Consider the following 17,760-nt stretch of genomic DNA (forward strand, 5'->3'; position numbering starts at 1 on the left):
AGGTTTCTGAGTCACTTACAGCATCTTTATATCTTTTACAGCATAATTTTAGGATACTTACTGCCTTGTGATATCAGCTAAACACTGAATTCTGCCTTTGACATACTTAACAAGGTAGCATAATTAAATTCCTAGCAACTTCAGTTCTGAGCCTAATATGTTATCTCATTGAATCTCATAAAGAAGACATCATTCCTCAAATTATCACAAGAAAACTGCTTAGCAGTATTTATGTAAGACTAGCTAATAAACCGTTCAGTTAAAATTCAAATCCAGGTCTGCCTGTGGCTCAGTCATGTACCCTTTCAATCTAATCATATTGCCACCCCCATACCAAAGTTAGAGACAAATGGTAACAGTCAGTGTTGCAGATAAATGAAAGACAGGGATTAGCCAATTTTATATACAGATATCACACGTAATAGTAAAGAACTATATCCTTTCAACAGTGACTACAGCCAAAAAAAAACTGTTAATATTTGAAATATACACCATACTTTGACTATATGCCTAGCTAGACAGTACTAGATATGCCAAAGAAATTGAAGATTTTATTTCAAAAAAGTTTCTAGATGTTGATCTCTACATTCAGACTACAGGCAGAATTAATGGAGGTAACTCAATGACCTCCAAATTATATCCCATAATGATAACCTTCCTCTACTCCACTTGTTGTAAGACTTTCCCTTCCTCACTATACCAGCACGTTGACCTTTTAAAAAAAGAAATTTTAAAGAGCCCAATGAAGTGAACTCTGTGAGGGCTGAGACTGTACATTTAGAAACAGTTTCTCACTGTTTCTAAAGTGCTTTGGCATATATTAAGCTCTTAAATACTTAATGAATGGAATGTGCTAATAAAAAATAAAATGCTCAAAAAGTGAACAGGAGAACACACAAAATGTAATATGGAGGCTTGGAGAGCTTACAACAATTATTTATAACCTAAGAGCTTTTTCTTTTTTTTTTTCTTTTTTTGAGATGGAGTTTCACTCTGTCGCTCAGGCTGGAGCGCGGTGGCGCGATCTTGCCTCACTGCATCCTCCACCTCGCGGGTTTAAGCAATTCTCTGCCTCAACCTCCCGAGTAGCCGGGATTGTAGGCCCACCACCACCACGCCCAGCTAATTTTTTTTTTGTATTTTTAGTAGAGATGGGGTTTCACCATCTTGGCCAGGCTGATCTTGAACTCCTGACCTCGTGATCCACCCGCCTCGGCCTCCCAAAGTGCTGGGATTACAGGTGTGAGCCACCGCACCAGGCCAATTTATAACCTAAGAGATTTCTTAAATGCCTTCAGAACCACGAAAGATTCATTTATGAATAATGAATAGCTAGAACAACACTCAGGAAACTTTTTCTGTAAAGCATCAGGAAGTAAATATTTTAGGTTTTGTGGGCCATAAACTCTTTGTCACAACTACTCAACTCTGCTATTGCAGTGAAAACAGCCAGATAATATGCACACTTATGAGCATGGATGGCTGTGTTCCATTAAAACTTCATTCACAGAAACTGAAATTTGAATTTCATGTAATTTTCACGGCATAAAATATTATCCTTTGGGTTTTTTTTTTTTTTTTTAAGCTATCTAAAAACAATTCTTAGGTCGTAGGCCATATAAAAACAGATGGCGGGCAGTACTTTGCCAATCCCTCATTTATTTATTAAATACTTTCACAGAGAACAAAGGCAGGTGTATTTTTACATTTTAATTAAGCACATTAAGCCTAAATGTGAAAACCTATAACAGAAAGGGTTTTTAAGTGGGTTAATATGTTACTAAGAGAAATTACAAAGTTTTTTTCCCCATAAGTATCTTCAAAAACAAGAAACTGGACCAAATCACACATGAAAGCTATAACAAGACAATTTATTTGGGAAAAACATTTCAGGCCATTAAAAGCAGTATGTGCTAAACCAGAATTCAGCCACAACATTTGCATGATTTTTAAAATCTTTTTTTTTTTTTTGAAACTATAAAGACCTACAGGCTTGAAGGTCCCCTTAAACTCGCAACCAGATCCTCCCAATGGTTCTTAACCAAGGGTGTTAATCAGACTAACCTGGAACATCTAAAAATACAGATGACCAAGAGGTTCCCTATCAGAGGGGCTGGGGAAGGGCCCTGGCATTGTATTTTTAATTTATGTGTCACAGGTCACTGATGCTGCTCCCCATAGCTAAGGACTATAGCTAAAGTCAAACCATATGATCCAAACTTCATGTGTGACATTAGGAAATGAACGCAAGTTAAAGAAGAAAAAACCCTGACTAAACAGAGTAACCCTAGCATAAGCTGCTTGAGAAGCATCTATTCGTTAACACAACACAGATTCTTAAACTTTTGAAACCTTCTGTCTCCCACCATACATGTCAAGTTTATGTTATTCTTTAAAACAGAAAGACATTTTGCTGCCTTTGACTGCCTTACTCTAGTAATAAGCCTCATAATTATGAGGCTCTCTTATAGGAAAAGAAGACTGCAGAAAGAGTAAGCTAGGAAGCTTCTATTATCAAAATGTGACTGCTTTTCGTTATTTCAATACAGAGCTTTAAGGAATATTCCCTAATCTTTGTTCTATTGTGAGTCCAAAAATACACCAATAAATGAGTCATAACCTCAAACTATACATGAGTGCTCCATTGGTATATATTTTTTTGTTTTCTCAATTTACGAGATTGTGATATTAATCAAAAGGGATATTTTTGTTCCATAAGAAATCTTTCCTACAACTCCTTTTAGTTTCAGGTCATAGCATTACCAATAGCATAAATACAATGTATAGCCTTTCATTCAACAAATATTTATGCATCAGCTACATGCCAGGATCTGTAATAGATTCTGGGTGTGCAGTAGTGATTACTGCAGAATGCAGACATGGTCCCTGCATTCTTTGGAGGGAGACAGACAACCAAATAAACAATTACAAAAAAGCATGTAACTAATTAACAAGTGGGAGAAGGGAATGGGATTACACAGCAGAGTGGAAGGAAGGTCCCACTTAGCGTGGTCAAAGGCTTCTTGAAGGTAACATGTAAGCTGAGACCTGAAGGATGCAAAAGAGTCAGCATGTAAGGAACAGAGAAGAAACATTCTAGAAATAGAATATAACAAGCAAAAACCCAAAGTCATTAAAGAACATGATCATCTTTCAAGAACCCTTGAGATCAGAGTAGTTTGATTATAAAGGAAAAGGGTGAGTGCAATGAAACGTTAAAAATAGCCAGATCACGTACAGCTCTCTAGCCTTTGGTAAGAAAAGTGTTTTCTATTCTACGTGACACTGAAAGTCATGAAAGGTTTTAAGCAGGTGAATAATGCAATCTTATTTGAGTTTTTAAAAGCTCATGCTGACTGTAATTCAAAAAACTAGAAGGGAACAGGAAAGAAGGGAAACCTGCAAGGCAGCTATAGCAATATTCCAGCTGATAGATGGTGGTGGCACTAGGGACAAGAAGTAGTTAGACTAAAGAAATATTTAGGAGGTAAAAACAGCAGGTTCTGTTGATGTGATGAACTGCATATAGTAGATGAGAAAAATTAAGAGGAATAAAGATGACTCCTACCTATCGGGCTTGCACAATTAGATTGTAATACTAAATCTAGTGCCATGTAAGAAAAACAGCAGTTTCTAAAACTGCACTCTCCAATACAATAGCCACTAGCCACACAGCCACATTTCAAGTGTTTAACAGGCACATGTAGCTAGTTGCTACCAACTGAACAGCACAGACACTGAACATTTCTACTGTCCCAGGAAGTGTGGATTACTGGACAGTGCTGTGCTAGAGGTAAGAAATGTGCCAAATGCAGGAGTCCATCAAGACTAAAATTATAAAGTATCCATTTGATCGGCCAACATGTAGGTCCAGTGGTGAACTCACAGCAAGAGCAAGTTCATTGGAAATGTATTAATAATAATATATTAGAACAGTATATCACAAACTGGGATGACAGTGATAAGTGGAACCATATACAAAGGACATCTTTCAGGCAGTGAAAGGGAGAAGAAAAATAACTGGAGGGGAAAAAAACAGTTGGGTGATTGCAGAATATTCATTCAACAAAACTTTACTAAACACCTGTAAACTGCAGATACTGTCCAGCTATCAGGGATACAAAAACAGGGCAAGGACCCTCAAAGGGGGAAAAATAAGTAGACAAACTTTCAGACTATGATTAGATATACCAAATAAATGAAAATAATATGACCAAGTGCAACTGAGTCAACAAGGAAGATCTCAATGGATAAAATATCTGACATCAGCCATGAAGGCTTCATCAGTTTGAAGAAAAACAAAAAGGCTGAAGAGTGAGAGGAGAAAAGTAATAGGTGATGAAGGATGTGAGTATACAGGAGCTTGAGCTTTTACTGAATGAAATGGTAAGCCCCTAGAAGTTTCTGAACAAAAACATTACATGGTTTATCGTTATAAAAAGAGTTACTCTGGCGACCACGTCGAAAACACATTTAAGGGAGAAAAAGGTGTAAGCAGGGACACCAGTTAGAAGGCCTTTCCAATGATATAGGCAAAAGCCATTCATAATAGCAAAGAGAGAATCAACCCAAATGCCCATGAACGGTAGACTGGATAAAGAAAAATGTGGTACCTATACACCATGGAATATGATGCAGCCTGTAAAAAAGAACAAAATCATGTCCTTTGTAGCAATGTGGATGCAACTGGAGACTATTGTAAGCAAATTAACACAGGAACAGAAAATCAAATGCCACATGTTCTCACTTACAAGAGTGAGCTAAACATTTGGTACACACTGGACATAAAGATACAATAGACAGGGACAAAAACAGGGAGGGATGGAGGAGTAATGGTAGAAAGTTATCTATTGAGTACTATGCTCACTACCTGGGTGACTGGTTCAACCGTACCCCAAACTTCAGCATCATACAACATACCCTTGTAACAAACCTGCACATGTACACCCTGAATCTAAAATAAAAGCTGAATAATAATAATAATAATGGCAAAAGATGGCATGGCATGACATGGCTTCAGTGAAAAATGATTAAGATTTCTGATATGCAGACATGCATCTCATAAGGACATTTCAGTTGATGATAAACTGCACATACAACAGTGGTCTCATAAGATTATAATGGAGCTGAAAAATTCCTATCACCTAGTGATGTTGTAGCTATCATTGCAGCACAATGCTCTACTCATGGTGTTTGTGGTGACGCTGGTGTAAACGAACCCACAGTAGGTTTACTGTGCTTCAGTTGTATAAAAGTACAGTGGGCCAGACATGGTGGCTCAAGCCTATAATCCTAGCACTTTGGGAGGCCAAAGTGGGAGGATTACTTGATGCCAGGAATTCAAGGCCAGCCCTGGCAACAGAGTGAGACTCTGTCTCTACAAAAAAAAATTTTTTTAACTAGCCAGGCATGGTGGGGTGCCTGGTGTAGTCCCAGCTACCCAGGAGGCTGAGGTAGGAGGATTACTTGAGCCCAGGAGTCTGAGGTTACAGTGCGCTATGATAGCGCCACTGTACTCCAGCCTGGGTGACAGAGTGAGATGCCATCTCAAAAAAAAAAAAAAAAAAGTATAGCATATACAGTTATGTCCAGTATGCAAGACTTGATAATGATAATGACTGTGTTACAGGTTTATGTACTTACTATACTTTTTATCATTATTTTAGAGTGCATTCCTTCTGTTACTTCTTTTTAAAAAAAAAAAAAAAAGTTAACTATAAAACAGCCACAGGTTGGTCCTTCAAGAGGTATTCCAGAAGGCACTGTTATCATGGGAGGTGGCAGTTCCATTTATGTTTACTGCCTCTGAAGACATTCCAGAAGGCCAAGATGTAGAGGTGAAATACAGTGATACTGATGATCCCGATCCTCTGTAGGTCTAGGCCAATGTGTTCATGTCTGAGTTTTTTAACAAAAAAGCTAAAAGGTGAAAAATAATTTTAAAATTAGAAAAAAGTTTATAAAGATATAAAGAAAATTTTTTGTACAGTTGTACAATTGTGTTTTAAGCTAAGTGTTATTACAAGAGTCAAAACGTTTAAAAAATTAAGAATTCACAAAGTAAAAAAGTGACAGTAATTTAAGGTTTATTATTGAAAAAAGTCTTTTAAAATCTTTAAAAAAATGTAGTGTAGCCCAAGTGTACAGTGTTTATAAAGTCTACAGTAGTGTACAGTAATGTCCTAGCTCTTTCACATTCCCTCACTCGTCACTTGCTGACTCACCCAGACCAATGTCTAGTCCTGCAAGCTCCATTCATCATAAATGCCTTATACAGGTGTACCATTTTTTATTTTTGAAACCATATTTTTACCGTACTTTTTTCTATGTTTCGATATGTTTAGATAAAAATACTTACCTTTATGTTACAATTACCTAAAGTATTCATTACAGTAATTGGCCACACCATATAGCCTAGATGTGAGTAGGCTATACCATCTAGGTTTGTCTATGTATACTCTGATGTTCACACAACCATGATTATCTCCTAATGACGCATTTCTCAGAATGTAGCCCCATCATAAAATGACGTATGACTTTATTTTGAAGGGAGAACAGACAAGGTTTGCAGAGAGAATTTAGATATGGGGTATAAGAGAAAGATGAGTCAAGAACTGCAAGGTTTTAAGCCAGGTAACTGGAAAGACAGAATTGCATTTCGGAAAAGACTGCAGCTTTGGGGAAAACCGGGAGGTCAGTTTTAGATATATTAAGTTTGAGACGCTTCCTAGACATCCAAAATGCTGACCAAAAAGTAGCTGGATATCAGTTTAAGGATATCAATTTGTAAATCATTAGCAATAGATGTAAATACCATCTGTATAAAGCTATGAGACTGGAGTAAATATGCACAACGAAAAAGGAGAGATTCAAGGACTAAACCTTCAGCCACTCCAACAGAGATCAGAAAGATACCAGAAAAAACAAAGAAGGAAATGCCAGTGAAATAAGAGGTCTGAAAACCTGCTAACAGACATGGTGGCCTAGAAACCAATGAAAAGGCATTTCAAGCAACTGCAGCAATGGTGCCAAATACTAACAGATTAAGTGAGATGACAACTACAAATTTATAACGTGGTGGTCACTGGTAGGGGTTCAAAAGAAAAAGGGAGTGCATAAAGCAATTTTTCAAGGTGATTTTGCTGGAAAGAGAAACAGAGACTGAGGTGGAGAGTAAAAGGAGAGATGGAGAGAAAAAAAAAATTTTTTTTATAATGGGATAATAGCATGTTTGCTCATGGAAAGAGCCAGTAGGGTAGAAAAAACCACTGATACAAGAAACGAGAGATGCTACAGTAATATTCTTGAGAGCAAGAGGGGATGGAATCTGGTGTGCAAATGAACTGGGTGGCCTTATATTGGAAGGCTACAGTTCTTCCAGTGACAGAGGAGAAGGTAAAAGACATGGTCATAGATACAAGAGACCACTGGGCATGAAGCCAGGGAGGGACAAGACTGTTGAACGTGTATACAAGAAAGTCATTATAATTCAGTATGAAACTTCAGCTGTATAGAAGTGAGGGTGAGGAACAGGGAAAAGCTTGGATAGATAAACTGTAGGTCCCAATGGGACTGATGGGCTGTTGGAGTTGACATATTTTCTAGAGGAATTAGAAAGTGGGATGCCTGAAATGAGATTGGGGGAAGGGAGCACAGTTACTGATAAAAGACAGAGTAGTCTAGAATATGACAATGGGAATGTGTAGTTGACTTAGGATAGAAAGTAAGATTACTGGAGGAGAAGAAATCAAGGAACTAAGAGACCAGGATATTGGAAGCATCTTCTATATCAAAGTTTGTACCAGACTGTAAATCAACATACTGCTTCCTTCATCAAAATCTTGCTACAAAAAAAAGTAAGCTAAACTAAACAGTAAACTTAGTGACACAGGTGACTTACATTCTGGCATAACTCCTTATCTTAATTCATACAGGTAACAGTTACCAGACCACATCTTTACCAGTATTGCTCTACATGGATAGTGATGTCATCAAGAATTATGACAGAAATAAAAGACAGTAACAATGAGCCAAGAGCTAATAAAGTGATCAAGGAAGGATGTGAATGACCCAGCAAGGTCTGCAGGTGCTTGAAATAAAGACGGGCAATGGGTGGTATAATTTGATCACATGAAAGTCAAAGCTTGAAGTTTTGGAAAAGAAAGGTCAAGAAGTGACAATGAGGGAAAAAAGCAGACATTTAGTCCACACACCCCTTAGTTCAGTGTTACAAGGTGTGCAAGAAGGGAAAAAATCACCACTTGAGAGAGCTGTAAGGGAAGTAGCATTCTTGCAGAGAAGGCTAGGTTACAGCTGAAATAAGAAACGAACACTCACAACAGATTGAGAATATAAAGGATTTTCTAACGACTGAATTCCAGAAGTTAAAATGAATGGATTTCAGATGATGAAAGGTAGGAGATGGCGACCAAAAAAAGCAACAGGATTAGAGTCTGGGGGATAAGAGTTAACACAGAAGGGCCAGTGTAACTAAAGTAACAAGTCCTTGAAAAGGCATGCCTCAGGAGTGGCCTCTGACCAGTATGCAGTACTACTTCCTTCATTGTAAAGACAGACCATTGATGAAGTTTGATGGTAACGAGGTGAAGGGGTTCCTATTTAGCTCCTGATGGGGAAGACAGGGGAAGTTGAGGAGAAAAGGGAAGGTATTAAACGGCCCTTCTGTCTTAGATCTTTCCAGACAAACGTAATAGAATCTGCAGCATAATGGCAATAAGGAAAAACCTGAGGCCCTTTAGCATATAGTAAGGGCGCTCTTCAAGCATGAGAAATAAGTATTCTTCTAAAAAATCAAATATTAGTATTTCCCAGCATCCACTTATCAGCAATACCATTTTAACCATAATTACTCTGCCTCAAGGGTGACCCTTGATCTTCAGGCATTCCTAGATAGCTCATCTCTAAACTGTATAGCCTCTTATTTCTTATTCTATGGGGAACAGAATGGTTGGCACTCTAAATCAGGAACCAGGAAAAATGACAGCACAATTAAAGCAGGAAACAGTGATCAATGCAGGACAACTACAATATACAAAGTAACAAAATACTTGGGCTTGAAAACTAAACAACAAAATTCAGCAAAATGCCAGAAAATTGATACACTAAATTCATAATCTATTTAAAGCGCTATGTCAGCGTATTATGTTTCCTAAATAGAATTTAGTTTGTAACTTTTGTATCTAAACGAACTATAAAGTATAAGCAAAGTTTGAGGACATTCAACAACGGCTCAGAAAGGAATTTAAGGGTCTACCTCAGCACTTTCCTACACAGGGGAATTGAACTCCACTTGGAAGCCTCCAAAGTTACTTGGATTGAAAAATATTTCCAAGAATCCGCTGTTCCTCCCTTATACATGTGGCATTCATCTAGTGTATGCCAAACTTCAAAGACACTCACTCCCTACACCCTTACCCCAAAACCACTTAATTATACTTAAAAAAGAAAGAGTACAGTAAGTAATCCCTATTACAGCTGTTTCGTTTACTTCACGGTAAAGGAAAATTGGGAGCAGTTTGCAACAACTATCCCTCAGTGTAGCAAATTACTATCACCACTTAAGATCATCTTCAAATTGCACTCCCAAGACATTCTGCAGTAAATTTAACTTCTTACACATTTTTATATGGACGTCCAGTAAGGTATGCTATATATATGCACATATATATATTGCTACTATTACAAAACCCTGTAAGAGAGGTTTATCAAACTAAACCAAACCCTTCAGATTTTTTGTACATCTTTGGCTTCCAACTCAGCTACCAGCATTTAAGATTTATTAATCATAAGGTTTATATGCCATGTAGACTAACTTGAAATTAACTTAAAGTAGGTTAAAAATACCCCCCAAGTTTTAAACGGTTTAACACATCTGTTACAAGTCAGTTAAAAAGAATTAGTCCAGCAATATGTGAATTACTAAAACAGGGTAAAATCGTGGGGATATTAGTGAAAAAATTAAAAGATGGAAATAAATAGGGGAGAAAATGGAAGCGTTATGAAGCAGTTTCACCCCAGCATCATTCAGATGTTCACACTCTTCAAACCATCATAGGGCAGGGGAGGGGGAGAAGCCTTTTGAACAAACTCAAAAGATACCAGAGGTAGGAAACTTCTGGGATATTACAAGAGAAACTTTACAGTGGTTCTACGAAGAGTCTCATGGAGATTGTGGGATAGACCGGGGCTGAGACGCCTCTAGGATTAATGTTTCATAAAAGGTCCACTGATCTGCTTGTATTTTACACCATATCGTAATAAAAATAATTGCAGACTATAGCATTATTTTCAGATATTTTCTAAACCAACGCCAGCCTATGATTTACATTTTCAGTCCAGTCACTTAAACACGGAGTTTGAAGACTAAACACCCCACTTTTCTTTCTTGAGACAGAGTCTCGCTCTGTTGACCCGGCTGGAGTGCAGTGGTGTGATCTCAGCTCACTGCAACCTCTGCTTCCCGGGTTCAAGCAATTCTCATGCTTCAGCCTTCCAAGTAGCTGGGATCACAGGCACCTGCCACCATGCCCTGCTAATTTTTGTATTTTCAGTAGACACAGGGTTTCACCACGTCGGCCAGGCTGATCTCAGGCTTCTGACCTCAGGTGATCCACCCTCCCCAGCCACCCAAACTGCTGCGATTACAGGCGTGAGTCACCGCGCCCGGCTACCCCACTTCTCAAATTCTGGAAATACCTTGTTAGTAGCAAAAGATTTAACCAAAATCGATTTAACTGCCTACATAAACTGACCAAAAAGCCATAAGGCATTAATTTAAGTAAAACATATTCAATTAATTTTTAATTACCTAAACTGTTTTTTAAGTTTTGGATGTAGTCTAACAGTAATAATTTAGCTTAGAAATGCAAACTTCTGGTAAAAAGGACATGATTTAAAGGCCAGTAAAATTTAGGGCTGATGTGAGTTGTATACACAGAATTTGTCCAGCATTTTAAGTGCCTTCACATTAAGTTTTGAGACCTCTTAAAAATACACTTGAAGAACTCTATTTAAGATGGTCGAGTAATGAGAAAGTTACTTCCCCTTTTCCTTGAACCTGGCCATCTTAACTCCTAACTTTAAAAATGTTGGTTTCCCAGTTTTCAAAAATAAGTCAATAATATGAATCCTGCTTTTAAGTTCCTAATCTATAATCAATTCACACAAGGCATTTCCCAAGTGCCCAAATAAATACAAACCTAATAATTTAACAATGTTATCTGCTCAATTATGTACATTCACAGAACCAGTTATTTCACAGAATCATCATCATGAAAACATTGTACTTCAAACGGGACTACCGCAGAGGGACAAACTGGCAGTATTCAGCAAATAAGTGTATTTAATTTGTGCTGAATACAGCATCTTAAAATACGAATTTTGTTCACTGACACTTGAAAATCAAGAGATGTACATTTATCTGGATTTCCCACTTAGGGGAAAGAAATCAGATGATCTGGCAACGTAAACCGGATTCCCACACAATGGCTGGAGCTGCTTATGACTGGCTGCTTCATGTGCACTTCAATTTGTAACAGTCCACATGGTCCCATTTACCCAATACCTAACTGGCCCTGGAGACATTTGAGTAGCCATTCCCACTATAATGTAGTAAGACCAATCCTATATAAGGCTTGTGAAAACGATCTTATTCTTAGTAACGTATCTTGAACATCAAATTGTAGTATGCTACATTAATGAAGGCAAGTAACCCATTTCAGGAGAAAAATTAAGTCCCCAGTAGCCATTTTTTTCAGTAAGTTGTATGTACATAATTTTTCAAAGAACTTTGAAGCCTACTCTCATTTTCTTAGAAAACTCTTGAAAAATCAGAACAGAAGCTTACAGACAGTAAATGTTGGAAATACTAAGCACCAACTTGGAAATCACTAATTTACAAGTATTGTCCCTGACGGAGGAATATTTAATCCACCCTGAAATAATCATTCACATAAAGCACTTGAAGCATTCTTGCCTTAAAAAAAAAAAACCCTAAATATAGCAATAATACATTTCTTAAGTAGTAAAAAAAAAAAAAAATCATATACCAGTTTCCACAAAATGACACTGAATTCCATAGGCAAAGTAAAGCAATCATTGATAACTGTCATTTTCCCTCCCTATGTTAACATTTTCATTCCAACAACATATTCTGAAAAAAAAAATTTTTTTAATCTAAACCCTGAAATATTTCCATATGCTGACCGTGTAACTTCCAAAAGCCAATTTAGAATAAGCTTCATTCCTGTTGCTAATTAGATTGATTTGAAACATGGATTTTCAGAGAATAATATTACTAACAGAAAAACCATGAACTTTAACATAGGAGCCTAGAGAAAGCTCTTTAAGAAAAAATTCAAAGGGCAAAACACAATTCCACATGGCCCACCACTACGTACAAATGAAACCAACCCTATGGTAACTAAGGGCATTATATTTTAGGTCACATACACTGGCTCAATTGCCTTCATTTCTATTTCCTAATATAATCAAGTTGAGCACTTATGTTTTACTCTGTGACTGATTTTAGACAAACTGACAATTCACATCTTCATTATTTTTTTCTGAGAATTTCAGTTGCTGTAATTCATCAATATAGCTAAACATCATGATCTTTTACTTCCTAAAGTACTATAATGAGATTCTGGTTTATCATTACGATATATTTAAGCAGAACTGCCTATTCAAAGTGACCTCAAAAAAACCTCCCAACTTTTTTACTGCAAATATTGGCTGAGAAGACATTTTCTCAAGCCTGTATTTTAATTAGCAGTAATATGATTTCAAAAATCAAAGGTTTCTTAGGTGATTCTCCCTCATCAGAACTATTCATAAATATATTCCACATAAACTTGTTTGGAATTAAAAAAAAAAAAAATCACAAGCATTATACTATATCCACTGGAGGGCACTCAACATGACCCAAGCATGCAATGAAAACATGCTCCAACACTACTCACAAAGTTGAGGGAAACTTTGAGACTGGGGAATGTCTCTTAACAGAAGAGATGCCTCTAAGTTTAAAAAAAAAAAAAAAAAAAAAAAGTGGCTAAACCCTAAAAACGGGTTCCTAATGTGATTGACTTTATCTTTCAAGAGCTGTTTTTTCCTTAGGGAGGAAGCAAATTATATGCATACCTCAAGGACAGCAGGGTTCAGGCCTCAACAGATGAGACTAGGTTTCAAACTGAGTCAAGCTCAGTCTTGCATGAAACACAAAAGCAGCATTCTTAAGTAAACAGAGGAAATAAAGAACTTTCCCCGAGTTTAAGTGATGAAAAACTATAGGAGTTAACTCCTACTCATTTCCATCAACACAAATCATATTATATTCCTTTTGTGAAACCTGAGAAGTATGTATTTATTTTAACCGATTGGCCCACTTACCTATCACAATCACAACTGCAATATAACATAGTCTGTTAAAGAAGGACAACTGAATCTGCAAATCAGTATCTTCTCAATGAGGGTACAAGGAGGCAATGGCTACATACGATGGACAAACCAGAAGCAGCTCCTGGGCTATGTTTACTATTCACTTTTACGGTATAAAAATGCTCTCAAGCAGTTTCAACAATAGATACCACAGTTTCAATAAAAAGAGGGCTACAACAAAACTAAGTTAACACAGTATTTTCAAAAACAATGTCACAAATCAACATGACACACTACAAAAGAGTTGCAAATACCTTTTGTTAGAAGTTTGTCCAGTTCTAAAAGCCTTCATCCTTTGTGCCCTGGGTTGGCAGTCAAGCATGCTTCCGACTAAGCTCAAAGTACAAACTTAAAACTTACCACCTACTCATCTACAATTATTGATTATCAGCAACTAGGAAACCACAAGAGAAATAAAAATAATCTTGTAACAGGACAGATGTATTATTTCATTTCAATAACACTGAAGTTTCATTTGGCTAAATATACTTACATAGTCTACTGCAGGAGATTTAATTTCACTGCTACTTATAACTACAAAATAATTATATCAAACTTTTAATTCTCTACATCCCTAGTTTCAACAATACTTAGCATGCGCCTCTCCCCACCTCATCCTATAACAAAAAAGAGTATCTGCAAGAGTTTTGCTAACACATTTCAAAATACTCTTGAAGAAACTTGCCTCCTCGTTTTCTATCTTGGTGGTGGTGTTATGAAAACAAGCATACAGACCTTCACTTATGCCAATTTTTATTCCAGTCATCAACGGGAACAGTAAGCTCAGTCTGATAAATTTTAATATTGGAAATACACTTTTCTATATCATGTTAGTAAAGGAAATAATCAGATAACAGTTTAAAAAAAACCCTCTTCAATACTCTGAAACCTGAACACTGTTAAATGCTTCATTTTTTTATTAGCCCCCCTTTTTTTTTTAAGTCGGTTTTTCCCGATAACTTTTAAATGACTGTTCTGGTCTGTGGGAGACTCAGGACTCCACAGGACTCTACAATTACATGCTATACTAAGCTTTCTAGCACAGGTTTTTACTTTTCCCCACCCCCAGGACTTCAAACTTGAATAGTCTCAGTATTCCTTTAATCCTACAGAATAGACTTCTGAAAGTTTTTCAAGTTACTGTTGCAATAATCTCAGGGCCTTGTCCTTGTACATGGCCTTCAGAACAAAGGTTAGGTCAAAGTAATGAATATTGGGCGCAAATTAGCCACATTTTGTCTGGTGTGAAAGTACATCCTCAAACCCTGAAGGGTACTTTTTTTTAATCAGAGATTTTCAAAGATCTAAATATAAAAGTAAAATAAATGTCGCACAGCCTCAGTTCAAATGAAAAGCCTCCAAAGTAGAAATGTATGTTAATAATTTAAGCAGGGAATAAACCAGCGGTACAACATAAATAACACTTGAGGCTATATTTAATATTTCTTAGGATGAATACAAGTCAATACGAAGACATCTGAAGGTACTGAATGTTCGTTCACCATGTGACAAATACTGAAATGGCTACCTAAATTCCAGACAAACTACAACTTAGCGATCTGAAAAACATTAGCCTAGACTTTATGAAAGGAAATGCTGCCGTCTCTTTAAGTTGATGTCTAGCCTAAGCCACCATTATTCAAGATACAAAGCTCCCATTTCACTAAAACCACTCCTCGATTTCCTTTTGCCGACCTCTGCATACCAGCAGCCTAGTCTCTCTTCATTCACCACTCACAAACTCGAGGGGTGGGGGGCCGGGGACGGGGGAAGACCACAGATGTCTGGAAGATACAAAGTATGAGACAATGCTCCCTCCAAAAGGGAAGAGAACGTAAGGCAACAACTACACCCAACTGCCAAAGCTTTCAAGCTTGGCAGATTGAGAAGCAGGCTATAGGAACTTAACTTCGAAAAGTCTCGGTTCAAAGTCCTCTCTCCAGACAAAACACTCAAAGAAGTTGCAGTGCTTGAATTCCATTTGGCCAGTTTTGGAGCGAAGGGAAAATTCACTCCCCTGAAAAAACTACATCCTCTAAAACCCAATTTTAGCTGCCATCAAACTATTTGAATACATTTAAATTATTTCTACGAACAAAATTCTCGAAGCGTTCTGAGTCAGAGGCTGAATCCTGCAGTTCACTTGGTAAAAAACAGTAAGCCATCACCTTCGCCTTCCTCCACCCTCTTATTTCACCAGGGTCTCATGCCCACTACCATAAATCCATAAGACTCTCAGTACATATCCACTGTTTTCACTCACCTGCACAGTACACTAAAATATAGGTGCAAGACATGGATTTTTCATGTGCACACCCTACTGACGCATCGCACCGGCTGCACTAAGAGTTTAGTTACTCTAACGTTTCAAGTTGCTTCGATTCAAACTCACATAGCCAGGGTATTAAAAAAAAAAATAACACTTCTATTCTTAAGAACTAAAGAAGAAATCTTAAGAGAAAGTCCACTGGTCCGATCCCCAGGACTGATGGGACCTAGGGTGGCGTCCCTGCCTCAGCGCCCGAACCCCAACTCGCCGCAGGAGCTGAGAAGGCGGAGCCCCCCCGTCCCCACCCCGCCCCCCACCCCGGCCCCGGCGCATCCCAAGGCACAGGGTCCCTCCCCCAAACTCGGCCAAGGCCAGAGCCCCGGACGGAAACCACAGACCCCCACCCCCACCCCCACCCCGCCGGCCATCCGGGCTCCTGGACGCGCCCCCGCGGCACCCTCTCCCCGCAAGCGATGCCCCCGGGGCCCCCGAGAGGCAGCACGACAGGAACCCGGGCCCGGCCGCCGCCCTCCGCGCCCCGGGCGCGGCCCGCCCCCACCGTCCCCTACCTGAGCCCCCCACTCCCAACCCCAGGCCTCCCGGCTGCGCCCAGCCGGGCTCCCAGCCCGCCGCCCGGACCGCGCGCCTGCGACGAAGTTTGGCTCCGAGAGGAAGCTGGAGCAGCCCCGGAAGGATAAGGAAAGGAGCGCCCAAGCACCTCAGGGGAACAGGCTCCTCCCGTCGCGGGAGTCCGACCGTCCTCGACCTGCGGTGGCGGCTCGGCGAGGACTGAAGCTGCTCCTCGGACCTTCCTCCGTCTCCGCCTCCCCTCGCTCTCCGCTCTCGGGGCTGGGCCAACACGACTGCCACAGACCAAGAGGCTTAAAATGGCGCCGCACAAGGAGCTCTTATAAGTCGTCCAAAAGCTGCTGTATCCTGCCGCCACCGGCGCAGCGCAGAGCGCGGAGCGTTCCGCGGCGCGAGGACAAGGGGCGGGGCGCGACAGGGCGGTGGAAAGTAGTCCCCGCGCCGCCCAGCAGTCAGCCGCCGTCTGAGCGCCCCGGGCCGGGGCGGGGTACTGGGGCACGCTACGGACGCTCCCCGGGGTGACGGCTGGCGGTTGCCCGCAGCGCGGGACCTGAGGGCAACTCTTGAGGGCGCCGTGGTCTGCGTCGGGGAGGCTGGGCCCCCGCGGCCTGGGTTGGGGAACGTGGCCCCGGTATCCTCCCCTGTCCCAAGCCCGTCACCCCCGCCCCCCGCGTTTCCCGAACCGGGAGAGCAGCTGCAGGACTCTGCGCGCCTTTCCCGCGGCCTGCGGAAGGTGGCACCTCGGCCCTGGTCTTCGGGGACCACGCGGGGTGGACGGGACAGGTCCTGGGAGGGCGGAAGTTCGGGGCCAGGGCGGCAGTAGGGGCTCGGGGTCAGCGCCCGCCCGGCTTGGGGCGCTCCCGGGTGCCGCCGCTGCCCGGTCGCCGGCCGGTGGGCTCTCTGACCGGGCGCGGGTTAGGGGGCTTCGCCGACCTTGCGGTCTGTGCCGCACACTCGCTGCTGGACCTGGGTCGCAGACCAGTCTCACAGCACCCCCAAAGCCCCCCACTGCCCGGATGGTGGATCCCATCTCTCAGCAGGCTGTTCAGCTTGAATTTCAACCTGAATAAGCGGGCCGAGCCGCCTTCTATCCCCACTCACGAAGGCTGTAAACTCTTCGTAGAATGGGCGCCAAGCCCGCAATTCAACAAGTCCTTATGAGTACCTACTGTGAACAAATGGAAATGGATTAGCTCCAGAGCGCTGTCAATTAGGTTAATTCTTATAGATTCCATTTTTATCTGGTTCCACTTGTCACTAGGTATCAATAGATTTATTTGTGGGGATTTTTCTTTGGAGAAAAAGATTTTTACGGTATTACTTATTTGAGAAATACAAGTATGTTTATAGAGAAAGCTATCGATTAGGCAGCCTCTAATTTTTTAAACTAATTTTCTATTTAAAAGCATTTTGTAATTCATTTCAATAAACTGAAAAATGTTTCCCAT

General features: G+C 40.1%; 1 protein-coding gene across 4 annotated transcripts in view; it reads right to left on the reverse strand.

Moving 5' to 3' along the window:
• CTNNB1 (catenin beta 1) overlaps positions 1–16,682 on the reverse strand; it is a 41,048-nt gene extending 24,366 nt beyond the window's left edge. For 3 of the 4 annotated variants that reach the window (XM_003894619.5, XM_009201109.4, XM_009201108.4), the window contains exon 1: positions 16,443–16,682. The gene's annotated coding sequence lies outside the window, so the exon portion shown is untranslated. The remainder of the gene's footprint in view (positions 1–16,442) is intronic. The other variant, XM_009201111.4, reaches the window with a different exon arrangement.
• Positions 16,683–17,760: the final 1,078 nt, after the last annotated feature.

The sequence above is a fragment of the Papio anubis genome, chromosome 2 (assembly GCF_008728515.1).
Source record: "Papio anubis isolate 15944 chromosome 2, Panubis1.0, whole genome shotgun sequence".
Lineage (NCBI taxonomy): Eukaryota > Metazoa > Chordata > Mammalia > Primates > Cercopithecidae > Papio > Papio anubis.